Source organism: Rhopalosiphum padi, chromosome 3, assembly GCF_020882245.1.
Source record: "Rhopalosiphum padi isolate XX-2018 chromosome 3, ASM2088224v1, whole genome shotgun sequence".
NCBI classification, from domain to species: domain Eukaryota; kingdom Metazoa; phylum Arthropoda; class Insecta; order Hemiptera; family Aphididae; genus Rhopalosiphum; species Rhopalosiphum padi.
Window position 1 is genome coordinate 8,471,487 of NC_083599.1, and position 17,490 is coordinate 8,488,976.

General features: G+C 24.8%; 4 long non-coding RNA genes across 5 annotated transcripts in view; all 4 read right to left on the reverse strand.

The window, feature by feature from the left end:
• The window catches only part of LOC132924594 (uncharacterized), a 231,217-nt gene that overhangs the window by 201,920 nt on the left and 11,807 nt on the right, over positions 1-17,490 (reverse strand). The gene's annotated exons all lie outside the window — the stretch shown is intronic.
• LOC132926992 (uncharacterized) lies at positions 2,940-5,732 on the reverse strand. The gene is made up of 2 exons (XR_009661591.1): positions 4,804-5,732; positions 2,940-3,232 (listed from the first exon to the last, which is right to left on the reverse strand). It is a non-coding gene; the product is annotated as an uncharacterized LOC132926992 (long non-coding RNA).
• LOC132927091 (uncharacterized) lies at positions 9,165-11,962 on the reverse strand. Its single transcript, XR_009661617.1, has 2 exons — positions 11,029-11,962; positions 9,165-9,457 (listed from the first exon to the last, which is right to left on the reverse strand). It is a non-coding gene; the product is annotated as an uncharacterized LOC132927091 (long non-coding RNA).
• On the reverse strand, positions 12,956-15,748 carry LOC132927110 (uncharacterized). The gene is made up of 2 exons (XR_009661626.1): positions 14,820-15,748; positions 12,956-13,248 (listed from the first exon to the last, which is right to left on the reverse strand). It is a non-coding gene; the product is annotated as an uncharacterized LOC132927110 (long non-coding RNA).

Consider the following 17,490-nt stretch of genomic DNA (forward strand, 5'->3'; position numbering starts at 1 on the left):
ATTTTCTTAATATAGTGGTCCTGGTTTCAAGAGATTAACATGAGAATTGTGTGTTTCATAAACAGTTAAAAAAATGAATTTTTAATAATCGTCAAAATCATCATATAAAATCATGTATTATAGTGTTTATGAAGAATCAGCTTACATAATATCTATAGAAGTTAATAATAGTAAATTAGAATCATTTACTTAATCTAATGGTCTGGATTTCATGACACTAACTTAAGAATTGAGTGTTTTATAAACAGTTAAAAAAATGAATTTTTAATATTCGTCAAAATTATCATATAAAATCATGTTTTATAGCGTTATTGAAGTATCAGCTTAAATGAAATGTATGCTAGTTAATAATGGTAAATTAGAATCATTTTCTTAATATAGTGGTCCTGGTTACAAGAGATTAACATGAGAATTGTGTGTTTTATAAACAGTTAAAAAAATGAATTTTTAATAATCGTCAAAATCATCATATAAAATCATGTATTATAGTGTTTATGAAGAATCAGCTTACATAATATCTATAGAAGTTAATAATAGTAAATTAGAATCATATACTTAATCTAATGGTCTGGATTTCATGACACTAACTTAAGAATTGAGTGTTTTATATACAGTTAAAAAAATGAATTTTTAATATTCGTCAAAATTATCATATAAAATCATGTTTTATAGCGTTATTGAAGTATCAGCTTAAATGAAATGTATGCTAGTTAATAATGGTAAATTAGAATAATTTTCTTAATCTAATGGTCTGACTTTCATGACACTAACTTCAGAATTCACTGTTTTATAAGCAGTTAAAAATATGAATATAAAATACGAGTCAAAATAATCATATAAAAACATGTTTTATAGTGTTTATGAAGTATCAGCTTATATGATATATATGGAAATTGGTAATGATAAATAAGAATCATATACTTAATCTAATGGTCTGGATTTCATGACACTAACTTTTTGTTACACTACTATTAATTGACTATCAATTATATTCAATATTCATTACTCGTACTATGCATAAAACTATTATTATTATCAGGATCGTCCAGTCCATTTTCAACGTAGGATGTTGAAACTTTCCCATGTGGTAGAAATGGTAATTCATGTATCAATATGTCCTGAGTATATCTGGTGTACAGCCATCAAAAAAAAAATAGTAAGTTAAATCTGTATAATGGTTGGAGGACAAAACGTCACTACTAGATACCATAAGGAGAACGACAATTTTTATATAACAACTAGTACGTGGACAACACTGAGTAATTCAGAAGTGGAAACTATCAAAACATAAACTAACAGACAAACTTCATTTTTATACAAAATACATGAAAGGAATTTACAATTGAAACTTAAATACAAAAACGAATGTAGAACTGCAAAACATAGATAACAGATGATAATAAATAATAATTATGATAAGCCATAAAAGATAGTACAAATGTACCAGAATGTTTTGTAGAAGGAATTCAAATGTATTATGAGTTTAACTAAAGAATACATTTGCACAACAACTGAAAATCGCTCCTTTTCAATACGAAAAAATGTTAAGTTGTATTATTCGTCAATATTAACTTATAAAATCATATTTTATAGTTTTTATGAAGTAAAAATATCAGGTAAAATGAAAAAAATGAAAGTTAAAAATTATAAATTAGAATCATTTTCTTGATCTAGTAGTCAAGGATCAAGACAGTTACTTGTGTTAACTTCGGGCATAAAATATGAACAATTCGTTTATAATATTAAAAATCTTAATTAATAAATAACGAGTAGACTCAAAATCTAAGTAAAAACAACGACCCGTTACGATACACAGCAGTACGGTGAACGCCACACAACTATCTAGTTTCTTTCCGAGGCGATTCGGCCGACGGATGTCGTCCCTACTACGGCGACGCTCACTCCCTCTGTTGGCGTATACATTTAATATTTGACTGTTTATAAGCAGATTAAAATAGGAATTCATAATATTTCTCAAACTTATTATATAAAAACATGTTTTTTAGTATTTATGAAGAATCAGCTAACATAATATCTATAGACGTTAATAATAGTAAAAAAGAATCATTTACTTAATATAATGGTCTGGATTTCATGACACTAACTTAAGAATTGAGTGTTTTATAAGCAGATAATAATTTGAATTTTTAATATTCGTAAAGATTATCATATAAAATAATGTTTTATAGTGTTTATGAAGCATCAGCTTAAATGAAATGTATGCAAATTAATAATAGTAAATTAGAATCATTTTCTTAATATAGTGGTTCTGGTTACAAGAGATTAACATGAGAATTGTGTGTTTTATAAACAGTTAAAAAAATGAATTTTTAATAACCGTCAAAATTATCATATAAAATCATGTATTATAGTGCTTATGAAGAATCAGCTTACATAATATCTATAGAAGTTAATAATAGTAAATTAGAATCATTTACTTAATCTAATGGTCTGGATTTCATGACACTAACTTAAGAATTGAGTGTTTTATAAGCATATAATAATATGAATTTTTAATATTCGTAAAGATTATCATATAAAAATGCATGTTTTATAGTGTTATTAAAGTATCAGCTTAAATGAAATGTATGCAAATTAATAATAGTAAATAAGAATCATTTTCTTAATATAGTGTTCCTGGTTACAAGAGATTAACATGAGAATTGTGTGTTTTATAAACAGTTAAAAAAATGAATTTTTAATAATCGTCAAAATCATCATATAAAATCATGTATTATAGTGTTTATGAAGAATCAGCTTACATAATATCTATAGAAGTTAATAATAGTAAATTAGAATCATTTACTTAATCTAATGGTCTGGATTTCATGACACTAACTTAAGAATTGAGTGTTTTATAAGCAGATAATAATATGAATTTTTTTATATTCGTAAAGATTATCATATAAAAATGGATGTTTTATAGTGTTTATGAAACATCAGCTCAAATGAAATGTATACAAGTTAATAATGGTAACTCTTATGAATGAAAATTACAAGTCAAAGGTGTTAACTAAAATTTTATTCAGATTATTAACGAATCTCAATTGTTTCACTGCCATTAATTTACTATCAATTATATTCAATAACCCTTACACGCACATTACATAAACCCAATATTATTAGCAGTATCTTCTAGTCCATTTTCAGCATAGGATGTTGATACTTTCTTAAGTGGTAGAAATGTGAATTCATGTTTCTGCATGCCTTGAGTGATCTGACATACGTCAATCTGAAAAAATGTAGTAAGTTAATAATGTATAATTGTTAAAGAATAACTTGAGAATTTAGTATTTTATAAGCAGTTAAAAATATGAATATAAAATACGAGTCAAAATAATCATATTAAAACATGTCTTTTAGTGTTTATGAAGCATCAGCTTAAATGAAATGTATGCAAATTAATAATTTTAAATTAGAATCAATTTCTTAATATAGTGGTCCAGGTTTCAAGAGATTAACTTGAGAATTGTGTGTTTTATAAACAGTTAAAAAAATGAATTTTTAATATTCGTCAAAATTATTATACAAAATCATGTTTTATAGTGTTTATGAAGAATCAGCTTACATAATATCTATAGAAGTTAATAATAGTAAATTAGATTTATTTTCTTAATATAGTGGTCCAGGTTTCAAGAGATTAACTTGAGAATTGAGTGTTTTATAAGCAGATAATAATATGAATTTTTAATATTCGTAAAGATTATCATATAAAAATGAATGTTTTATAGTGTTATTAAAGTATCAGCTTAAATGAAATGTATGCAAGTTAATAATGGTAAATTAGAATCATTTTCTTAATATAGTGGTCCTGGTTTCAAGAGATTAACATGAGAATTGTGTGTTTCATAAACAGTTAAAAAAATGAATTTTTAATAATCGTCAAAATCATCATATAAAATCATGTATTATAGTGTTTATGAAGAATCAGCTTACATAATATCTATAGAAGTTAATAATAGTAAATTAGAATCATTTACTTAATCTAATGGTCTGGATTTCATGACACTAACTTAAGAATTGAGTGTTTTATAAACAGTTAAAAAAATGAATTTTTAATATTCGTCAAAATTATCATATAAAATCATGTTTTATAGCGTTATTGAAGTATCAGCTTAAATGAAATGTATGCTAGTTAATAATGGTAAATTAGAATCATTTTCTTAATATAGTGGTCCTGGTTACAAGAGATTAACATGAGAATTGTGTGTTTTATAAACAGTTAAAAAAATGAATTTTTAATAATCGTCAAAATCATCATATAAAATCATGTATTATAGTGTTTATGAAGAATCAGCTTACATAATATCTATAGAAGTTAATAATAGTAAATTAGAATCATATACTTAATCTAATGGTCTGGATTTCATGACACTAACTTAAGAATTGAGTGTTTTATATACAGTTAAAAAAATGAATTTTTAATATTCGTCAAAATTATCATATAAAATCATGTTTTATAGCGTTATTGAAGTATCAGCTTAAGTGAAATGTATGCTAGTTAATAATGGTAAATTAGAATAATTTTCTTAATCTAATGGTCTGACTTTCATGACACTAACTTCAGAATTCACTGTTTTATAAGCAGTTAAAAATATGAATATAAAATACGAGTCAAAATAATCATATAAAAACATGTTTTATAGTGTTTATGAAGTATCAGCTTATATGATATATATGGAAATTGGTAATGATAAATAAGAATCATATACTTAATCTAATGGTCTGGATTTCATGACACTAACTTTTTGTTACACTACTATTAATTGACTATCAATTATATTCAATATTCATTACTCGTACTATGCATAAAACTATTATTATTATCAGGATCGTCCAGTCCATTTTCAACGTAGGATGTTGAAACTTTCCCATGTGGTAGAAATGGTAATTCATGTATCAATATGTCCTGAGTATATCTGGTGTACAGCCATCTAAAAAAAAATAGTAAGTTAAATCTGTATAATGGTTGGAGGACAAAACGTCACTACTAGATACCATAAGGAGAACGACAATTTTTATATAACAACTAGTACGTGGACAACACTGAGTAATTCAGAAGTGGAAACTATCAAAACATAAACTAACAGACAAACTTCATTTTTATACAAAATACATGAAAGGAATTTACAATTGAAACTTAAATACAAAAACGAATGTAGAACTGCAAAACATAGATAACAGATGATAATAAATAATAATTATGATAAGCCATAAAAGATAGTACACATGTACCAGAATGTTTTGTAGAAGGAATTCAAATGTATTATGAGTGTAACTAAAGAATACATTTGTACAACAACTGAAAATCGCTCCTTTTCAATACGAAAAAATGTTAAGTTGTATTATTCGTCAAAATTAACTTATAAAATCATATTTTATAGTTTTTATGAAGTAAAAATATCAGGTAAAATGAAAAAAATAAAAGTTAAAAATTATAAATTAGAATCATTTTCTTGATCTAGTAGTCAAGGATCAAGACAGTTACTTGTGTTAACTTCGGGCATAAAATATGAACAATTCGTTTATAATATCAAAAATCTTAATTAATAAATAACGAGTAGACTCAAAATCTAAGTAAAAACAACGACCCGTTACGATACACAGCAGTACGGTGAACGCCACACAACTATCTAGTTTCTTTCTGAGGCGATTCGGCCGACGGATGTCGTCCCTACTACGGCGACGCTCACGCTCTCTGTTGGTGTATACATTTAATATTTGTCTGTTTATAAGCAGATTAAAATAGGAATTCATAATATTTCTCAAACTTATTATATAAAAACATGTTTTTTAGTATTTATGAAGAATCAGCTAACATAATATCTATAGACGTTAATAATAGTAAAAAAGAATCATTTACTTAATATAATGGTCTGGATTTCATGACACTAACTTAAGAATTGAGTGTTTTATAAGCAGATAATAATTTGAATTTTTAATAACCGTCAAAATTATCATATAAAATCATGTATTATAGTGTTTATGAAGAATCAGCTTACATAATATCTATAGAAGTTAATAATAGTAAATTAGAATTATTTTCTTAATATAGTGGTCCAGGTTTCAAGAGATTAACTTGAGAATTGAGTGTTTTATAAGCAGATAATAATATGAATTTTTAATATTCGTAAAGATTATCATATAAAAATGCATGTTTTATAGTGTTATTAAAGTATCAGCTTAAATGAAATGTATGCAAGTTAATAATGGTAAATTAGAATCATTTTCTTAATATAGTGGTCCTGGTTTCAAGAGATTAACATGAGAATTGTGTGTTTCATAAACAGTTAAAAAAATGAATTTTTAATAATCGTCAAAATCATCATATAAAATCATGTATTATAGTGTTTATGAAGAATCAGCTTACATAATATCTATAGAAGTTAATAATAGTAAATTAGAATCATTTACTTAATCTAATGGTCTGGATTTCATGACACTAACTTAAGAATTGAGTGTTTTATAAGCAGATAATAATTTGAATTTTTAATATTCGTAAAGATTATCATATAAAATAATGTTTTATAGTGTTTATAAAGCATCAGCTTAAATGAAATGTATGCTAATTAATAATAGTAAATTAGAATCATTTTCTTAATATAGTGGTCCTGGTTACAAGAGATTAACATGAGAATTGTGTGTTTTATAAACAGTTAAAAAAATGAATTTTTAATAATCGTCAAAATCATCATATAAAATCATGTATTATAGTGTTTATGAAGAATCAGCTTACATAATATCTATAGAAGTTAATAATAGTAAATTAGAATCATTTACTTAATCTAATGGTCTGGATTTCATGACACTAACTTAAGAATTGAGTGTTTTATAAACAGTTAAAAAAATGAATTTTTAATATTTGTCAAAATTATCATATAAACTCATGTTTTATAGCGTTATTGAAGTATCAGCTTAAATGAAATGTATGCTAGTTAATAATAGTAAATTAGAATCATTTACTTAATCTAATGGTCTGGATTTCATGACACTAACTTCAGAATTCACTGTTTTATAAGCAGTTAAAAATATGAATATAAAATACGAGTCAAAATAATCATATAAAAACATGTTTTATAGTGTTTATGAAGTATCAGCTTATATGATATATATGGAAATTGGTAATGATAAATAAGAATCATATACTTAATCTAATGGTCTGGATTTCATGACACTAACTTTTTGTTACACTACTATTAATTGACTATCAATTATATTCAATATTCATTACTCGTACTATGCATAAAACTATTATTATTATCAGGATCGTCCAGTCCATTTTCAACGTAGGATGTTGAAACTTTCCCATGTGGTAGAAATGGTAATTCATGTATCAATATGTCCTGAGTATATCTGGTGTACAGCCATCAAAAAAAAAATAGTAAGTTAAATCTGTATAATGGTTGGAGGACAAAACGTCACTACTAGATACCATAAGGAGAACGACAATTTTTATATAACAACTAGTACGTGGACAACACTGAGTAATTCAGAAGTGGAAACTATCAAAACATAAACTAACAGACAAACTTCATTTTTATACAAAATACATGAAAGGAATTTACAATTGAAACTTAAATACAAAAACGAATGTAGAACTGCAAAACATAGATAACAGATGATAATAAATAATAATTATGATAAGCCATAAAAGATAGTACAAATGTACCAGAATGTTTTGTAGAAGGAATTCAAATGTATTATGAGTTTAACTAAAGAATACATTTGCACAACAACTGAAAATCGCTCCTTTTCAATACGAAAAAATGTTAAGTTGTATTATTCGTCAATATTAACTTATAAAATCATATTTTATAGTTTTTATGAAGTAAAAATATCAGGTAAAATGAAAAAAATGAAAGTTAAAAATTATAAATTAGAATCATTTTCTTGATCTAGTAGTCAAGGATCAAGACAGTTACTTGTGTTAACTTCGGGCATAAAATATGAACAATTCGTTTATAATATTAAAAATCTTAATTAATAAATAACGAGTAGACTCAAAATCTAAGTAAAAACAACGACCCGTTACGATACACAGCAGTACGGTGAACGCCACACAACTATCTAGTTTCTTTCCGAGGCGATTCGGCCGACGGATGTCGTCCCTACTACGGCGACGCTCACTCCCTCTGTTGGCGTATACATTTAATATTTGACTGTTTATAAGCAGATTAAAATAGGAATTCATAATATTTCTCAAACTTATTATATAAAAACATGTTTTTTAGTATTTATGAAGAATCAGCTAACATAATATCTATAGACGTTAATAATAGTAAAAAAGAATCATTTACTTAATATAATGGTCTGGATTTCATGACACTAACTTAAGAATTGAGTGTTTTATAAGCAGATAATAATTTGAATTTTTAATATTCGTAAAGATTATCATATAAAATAATGTTTTATAGTGTTTATGAAGCATCAGCTTAAATGAAATGTATGCAAATTAATAATAGTAAATTAGAATCATTTTCTTAATATAGTGGTTCTGGTTACAAGAGATTAACATGAGAATTGTGTGTTTTATAAACAGTTAAAAAAATGAATTTTTAATAACCGTCAAAATTATCATATAAAATCATGTATTATAGTGCTTATGAAGAATCAGCTTACATAATATCTATAGAAGTTAATAATAGTAAATTAGAATCATTTACTTAATCTAATGGTCTGGATTTCATGACACTAACTTAAGAATTGAGTGTTTTATAAGCATATAATAATATGAATTTTTAATATTCGTAAAGATTATCATATAAAAATGCATGTTTTATAGTGTTATTAAAGTATCAGCTTAAATGAAATGTATGCAAATTAATAATAGTAAATAAGAATCATTTTCTTAATATAGTGTTCCTGGTTACAAGAGATTAACATGAGAATTGTGTGTTTTATAAACAGTTAAAAAAATGAATTTTTAATAATCGTCAAAATCATCATATAAAATCATGTATTATAGTGTTTATGAAGAATCAGCTTACATAATATCTATAGAAGTTAATAATAGTAAATTAGAATCATTTACTTAATCTAATGGTCTGGATTTCATGACACTAACTTAAGAATTGAGTGTTTTATAAGCAGATAATAATATGAATTTTTTTATATTCGTAAAGATTATCATATAAAAATGGATGTTTTATAGTGTTTATGAAACATCAGCTCAAATGAAATGTATACAAGTTAATAATGGTAACTCTTATGAATGAAAATTACAAGTCAAAGGTGTTAACTAAAATTTTATTCAGATTATTAACGAATCTCAATTGTTTCACTGCCATTAATTTACTATCAATTATATTCAATAACCCTTACACGCACATTACATAAACCCAATATTATTAGCAGTATCTTCTAGTCCATTTTCAGCATAGGATGTTGATACTTTCTTAAGTGGTAGAAATGTGAATTCATGTTTCTGCATGCCTTGAGTGATCTGACATACGTCAATCTGAAAAAATGTAGTAAGTTAATAATGTATAATTGTTAAAGAATAACTTGAGAATTTAGTATTTTATAAGCAGTTAAAAATATGAATATAAAATACGAGTCAAAATAATCATATTAATACATGTCTTTTAGTGTTTATGAAGCATCAGCTTAAATGAAATGTATGCAAATTAATAATTTTAAATTAGAATCAATTTCTTAATATAGTGGTCCAGGTTTCAAGAGATTAACTTGAGAATTGTGTGTTTTATAAACAGTTAAAAAAATGAATTTTTAATATTCGTCAAAATTATTATACAAAATCATGTTTTATAGTGTTTATGAAGAATCAGCTTACATAATATCTATAGAAGTTAATAATAGTAAATTAGATTTATTTTCTTAATATAGTGGTCCAGGTTTCAAGAGATTAACTTGAGAATTGAGTGTTTTATAAGCAGATAATAATATGAATTTTTAATATTCGTAAAGATTATCATATAAAAATGAATGTTTTATAGTGTTATTAAAGTATCAGCTTAAATGAAATGTATGCAAGTTAATAATGGTAAATTAGAATCATTTTCTTAATATAGTGGTCCTGGTTTCAAGAGATTAACATGAGAATTGTGTGTTTCATAAACAGTTAAAAAAATGAATTTTTAATAATCGTCAAAATCATCATATAAAATCATGTATTATAGTGTTTATGAAGAATCAGCTTACATAATATCTATAGAAGTTAATAATAGTAAATTAGAATCATTTACTTAATCTAATGGTCTGGATTTCATGACACTAACTTAAGAATTGAGTGTTTTATAAACAGTTAAAAAAATGAATTTTTAATATTCGTCAAAATTATCATATAAAATCATGTTTTATAGCGTTATTGAAGTATCAGCTTAAATGAAATGTATGCTAGTTAATAATGGTAAATTAGAATCATTTTCTTAATATAGTGGTCCTGGTTACAAGAGATTAACATGAGAATTGTGTGTTTTATAAACAGTTAAAAAAATGAATTTTTAATAATCGTCAAAATCATCATATAAAATCATGTATTATAGTGTTTATGAAGAATCAGCTTACATAATATCTATAGAAGTTAATAATAGTAAATTAGAATCATATACTTAATCTAATGGTCTGGATTTCATGACACTAACTTAAGAATTGAGTGTTTTATATACAGTTAAAAAAATGAATTTTTAATATTCGTCAAAATTATCATATAAAATCATGTTTTATAGCGTTATTGAAGTATCAGCTTAAGTGAAATGTATGCTAGTTAATAATGGTAAATTAGAATAATTTTCTTAATCTAATGGTCTGACTTTCATGACACTAACTTCAGAATTCACTGTTTTATAAGCAGTTAAAAATATGAATATAAAATACGAGTCAAAATAATCATATAAAAACATGTTTTATAGTGTTTATGAAGTATCAGCTTATATGATATATATGGAAATTGGTAATGATAAATAAGAATCATATACTTAATCTAATGGTCTGGATTTCATGACACTAACTTTTTGTTACACTACTATTAATTGACTATCAATTATATTCAATATTCATTACTCGTACTATGCATAAAACTATTATTATTATCAGGATCGTCCAGTCCATTTTCAACGTAGGATGTTGAAACTTTCCCATGTGGTAGAAATGGTAATTCATGTATCAATATGTCCTGAGTATATCTGGTGTACAGCCATCTAAAAAAAAATAGTAAGTTAAATCTGTATAATGGTTGGAGGACAAAACGTCACTACTAGATACCATAAGGAGAACGACAATTTTTATATAACAACTAGTACGTGGACAACACTGAGTAATTCAGAAGTGGAAACTATCAAAACATAAACTAACAGACAAACTTCATTTTTATACAAAATACATGAAAGGAATTTACAATTGAAACTTAAATACAAAAACGAATGTAGAACTGCAAAACATAGATAACAGATGATAATAAATAATAATTATGATAAGCCATAAAAGATAGTACAAATGTACCAGAATGTTTTGTAGAAGGAATTCAAATGTATTATGAGTTTAACTAAAGAATACATTTGCACAACAACTGAAAATCGCTCCTTTTCAATACGAAAAAATGTTAAGTTGTATTATTCGTCAATATTAACTTATAAAATCATATTTTATAGTTTTTATGAAGTAAAAATATCAGGTAAAATGAAAAAAATGAAAGTTAAAAATTATAAATTAGAATCATTTTCTTGATCTAGTAGTCAAGGATCAAGACAGTTACTTGTGTTAACTTCGGGCATAAAATATGAACAATTCGTTTATAATATTAAAAATCTTAATTAATAAATAACGAGTAGACTCAAAATCTAAGTAAAAACAACGACCCGTTACGATACACAGCAGTACGGTGAACGCCACACAACTATCTAGTTTCTTTCCGAGGCGATTCGGCCGACGGATGTCGTCCCTACTACGGCGACGCTCACTCCCTCTGTTGGCGTATACATTTAATATTTGACTGTTTATAAGCAGATTAAAATAGGAATTCATAATATTTCTCAAACTTATTATATAAAAACATGTTTTTTAGTATTTATGAAGAATCAGCTAACATAATATCTATAGACGTTAATAATAGTAAAAAAGAATCATTTACTTAATATAATGGTCTGGATTTCATGACACTAACTTAAGAATTGAGTGTTTTATAAGCAGATAATAATTTGAATTTTTAATATTCGTAAAGATTATCATATAAAATAATGTTTTATAGTGTTTATGAAGCATCAGCTTAAATGAAATGTATGCAAATTAATAATAGTAAATTAGAATCATTTTCTTAATATAGTGGTTCTGGTTACAAGAGATTAACATGAGAATTGTGTGTTTTATAAACAGTTAAAAAAATGAATTTTTAATAACCGTCAAAATTATCATATAAAATCATGTATTATAGTGCTTATGAAGAATCAGCTTACATAATATCTATAGAAGTTAATAATAGTAAATTAGAATCATTTACTTAATCTAATGGTCTGGATTTCATGACACTAACTTAAGAATTGAGTGTTTTATAAGCATATAATAATATGAATTTTTAATATTCGTAAAGATTATCATATAAAAATGCATGTTTTATAGTGTTATTAAAGTATCAGCTTAAATGAAATGTATGCAAATTAATAATAGTAAATAAGAATCATTTTCTTAATATAGTGTTCCTGGTTACAAGAGATTAACATGAGAATTGTGTGTTTTATAAACAGTTAAAAAAATGAATTTTTAATAATCGTCAAAATCATCATATAAAATCATGTATTATAGTGTTTATGAAGAATCAGCTTACATAATATCTATAGAAGTTAATAATAGTAAATTAGAATCATTTACTTAATCTAATGGTCTGGATTTCATGACACTAACTTAAGAATTGAGTGTTTTATAAGCAGATAATAATATGAATTTTTTTATATTCGTAAAGATTATCATATAAAAATGGATGTTTTATAGTGTTTATGAAACATCAGCTCAAATGAAATGTATACAAGTTAATAATGGTAACTCTTATGAATGAAAATTACAAGTCAAAGGTGTTAACTAAAATTTTATTCAGATTATTAACGAATCTCAATTGTTTCACTGCCATTAATTTACTATCAATTATATTCAATAACCCTTACACGCACATTACATAAACCCAATATTATTAGCAGTATCTTCTAGTCCATTTTCAGCATAGGATGTTGATACTTTCTTAAGTGGTAGAAATGTGAATTCATGTTTCTGCATGCCTTGAGTGATCTGACATACGTCAATCTGAAAAAATGTAGTAAGTTAATAATGTATAATTGTTAAAGAATAACTTGAGAATTTAGTATTTTATAAGCAGTTAAAAATATGAATATAAAATACGAGTCAAAATAATCATATTAATACATGTCTTTTAGTGTTTATGAAGCATCAGCTTAAATGAAATGTATGCAAATTAATAATTTTAAATTAGAATCAATTTCTTAATATAGTGGTCCAGGTTTCAAGAGATTAACTTGAGAATTGTGTGTTTTATAAACAGTTAAAAAAATGAATTTTTAATATTCGTCAAAATTATTATACAAAATCATGTTTTATAGTGTTTATGAAGAATCAGCTTACATAATATCTATAGAAGTTAATAATAGTAAATTAGATTTATTTTCTTAATATAGTGGTCCAGGTTTCAAGAGATTAACTTGAGAATTGAGTGTTTTATAAGCAGATAATAATATGAATTTTTAATATTCGTAAAGATTATCATATAAAAATGAATGTTTTATAGTGTTATTAAAGTATCAGCTTAAATGAAATGTATGCAAGTTAATAATGGTAAATTAGAATCATTTTCTTAATATAGTGGTCCTGGTTTCAAGAGATTAACATGAGAATTGTGTGTTTCATAAACAGTTAAAAAAATGAATTTTTAATAATCGTCAAAATCATCATATAAAATCATGTATTATAGTGTTTATGAAGAATCAGCTTACATAATATCTATAGAAGTTAATAATAGTAAATTAGAATCATTTACTTAATCTAATGGTCTGGATTTCATGACACTAACTTAAGAATTGAGTGTTTTATAAACAGTTAAAAAAATGAATTTTTAATATTCGTCAAAATTATCATATAAAATCATGTTTTATAGCGTTATTGAAGTATCAGCTTAAATGAAATGTATGCTAGTTAATAATGGTAAATTAGAATCATTTTCTTAATATAGTGGTCCTGGTTACAAGAGATTAACATGAGAATTGTGTGTTTTATAAACAGTTAAAAAAATGAATTTTTAATAATCGTCAAAATCATCATATAAAATCATGTATTATAGTGTTTATGAAGAATCAGCTTACATAATATCTATAGAAGTTAATAATAGTAAATTAGAATCATATACTTAATCTAATGGTCTGGATTTCATGACACTAACTTAAGAATTGAGTGTTTTATATACAGTTAAAAAAATGAATTTTTAATATTCGTCAAAATTATCATATAAAATCATGTTTTATAGCGTTATTGAAGTATCAGCTTAAGTGAAATGTATGCTAGTTAATAATGGTAAATTAGAATAATTTACTTAATCTAATGGTCTGGATTTCATGACACTAACTTCAGAATTCACTGTTTTATAAGCAGTTAAAAATATGAATATAAAATACGAGTCAAAATAATCATATAAAAACATGTTTTATAGTGTTTATGAAGTATCAGCTTATATGATATATATGGAAATTGGTAATGATAAATAAGAATCATATACTTAATCTAATGGTCTGGATTTCATGACACTAACTTTTTGTTACACTACTATTAATTGACTATCAATTATATTCAATATTCATTACTCGTACTATGCATAAAACTATTATTATTATCAGGATCGTCCAGTCCATTTTCAACGTAGGATGTTGAAACTTTCCCATGTGGTAGAAATGGTAATTCATGTATCAATATGTCCTGAGTATATCTGGTGTACAGCCATCTAAAAAAAAATAGTAAGTTAAATCTGTATAATGGTTGGAGGACAAAACGTCACTACTAGATACCATAAGGAGAACGACAATTTTTATATAACAACTAGTACGTGGACAACACTGAGTAATTCAGAAGTGGAAACTATCAAAACATAAACTAACAGACAAACTTCATTTTTATACAAAATACATGAAAGGAATTTACAATTGAAACTTAAATACAAAAACGAATGTAGAACTGCAAAACATAGATAACAGATGATAATAAATAATAATTATGATAAGCCATAAAAGATAGTACACATGTACCAGAATGTTTTGTAGAAGGAATTCAAATGTATTATGAGTGTAACTAAAGAATACATTTGTACAACAACTGAAAATCGCTCCTTTTCAATACGAAAAAATGTTAAGTTGTATTATTCGTCAAAATTAACTTATAAAATCATATTTTATAGTTTTTATGAAGTAAAAATATCAGGTAAAATGAAAAAAATAAAAGTTAAAAATTATAAATTAGAATCATTTTCTTGATCTAGTAGTCAAGGATCAAGACAGTTACTTGTGTTAACTTCGGGCATAAAATATGAACAATTCGTTTATAATATCAAAAATCTTAATTAATAAATAACGAGTAGACTCAAAATCTAAGTAAAAACAACGACCCGTTACGATACACAGCAGTACGGTGAACGCCACACAACTATCTAGTTTCTTTCTGAGGCGATTCGGCCGACGGATGTCGTCCCTACTACGGCGACGCTCACGCTCTCTGTTGGTGTATACATTTAATATTTGTCTGTTTATAAGCAGATTAAAATAGGAATTCATAATATTTCTCAAACTTATTATATAAAAACATGTTTTTTAGTATTTATGAAGAATCAGCTAACATAATATCTATAGACGTTAATAATAGTAAAAAAGAATCATTTACTTAATATAATGGTCTGGATTTCATGACACTAACTTAAGAATTGAGTGTTTTATAAGCAGATAATAATTTGAATTTTTAATAACCGTCAAAATTATCATATAAAATCATGTATTATAGTGTTTATGAAGAATCAGCTTACATAATATCTATAGAAGTTAATAATAGTAAATTAGAATTATTTTCTTAATATAGTGGTCCAGGTTTCAAGAGATTAACTTGAGAATTGAGTGTTTTATAAGCAGATAATAATATGAATTTTTAATATTCGTAAAGATTATCATATAAAAATGCATGTTTTATAGTGTTATTAAAGTATCAGCTTAAATGAAATGTATGCAAGTTAATAATGGTAAATTAGAATCATTTTCTTAATATAGTGGTCCTGGTTTCAAGAGATTAACATGAGAATTGTGTGTTTCATAAACAGTTAAAAAAATGAATTTTTAATAATCGTCAAAATCATCATATAAAATCATGTATTATAGTGTTTATGAAGAATCAGCTTACATAATATCTATAGAAGTTAATAATAGTAAATTAGAATCATTTACTTAATCTAATGGTCTGGATTTCATGACACTAACTTAAGAATTGAGTGTTTTATAAGCAGATAATAATTTGAATTTTTAATATTCGTAAAGATTATCATATAAAATAATGTTTTATAGTGTTTATAAAGCATCAGCTTAAATGAAATGTATGCTAATTAATAATAGTAAATTAGAATCATTTTCTTAATATAGTGGTCCTGGTTACAAGAGATTAACATGAGAATTGTGTGTTTTATAAACAGTTAAAAAAATGAATTTTTAATAATCGTCAAAATCATCATATAAAATCATGTATTATAGTGTTTATGAAGAATCAGCTTACATAATATCTATAGAAGTTAATAATAGTAAATTAGAATCATTTACTTAATCTAATGGTCTGGATTTCATGACACTAACTTAAGAATTGAGTGTTTTATAAACAGTTAAAAAAATGAATTTTTAATATTTGTCAAAATTATCATATAAACTCATGTTTTATAGCGTTATTGAAGCATCAGCTTAAATGAAATGTATGCAAATTAATAATAGTAAATTAGAATCATTTTCTTAATATAGTGGTTCTGGTTACAAGAGATTAACATGAGAATTGTGTGTTTTATAAACAGTTAAAAAAATGAATTTTTAATAACCGTCAAAATTATCATATAAAATCATGTATTATAGTGCTTATGAAGAATCAGCTTACATAATATCTATAGAAGTTAATAATAGTAAATTAGAATCATTTACTTAATCTAATGGTCTGGATTTCATGACACTAACTTAAGAATTGAGTGTTTTATAAGCATATAATAATATGAATTTTTAATATTCGTAAAGATTATCATATAAAAATGCATGTTTTATAGTGTTATTAAAGTATCAGCTTAAATGAAATGTATGCAAATTAATAATAGTAAATAAGAATCATTTTCTTAATATAGTGTTCCTGGTTACAAGAGATTAACATGAGAATTGTGTGTTTTATAAACAGTTAAAAAAATGAATTTTTAATAATCGTCAAAATCATCATATAAAATCATGTATTATAGTGTTTATGAAGAATCAGCTTACATAA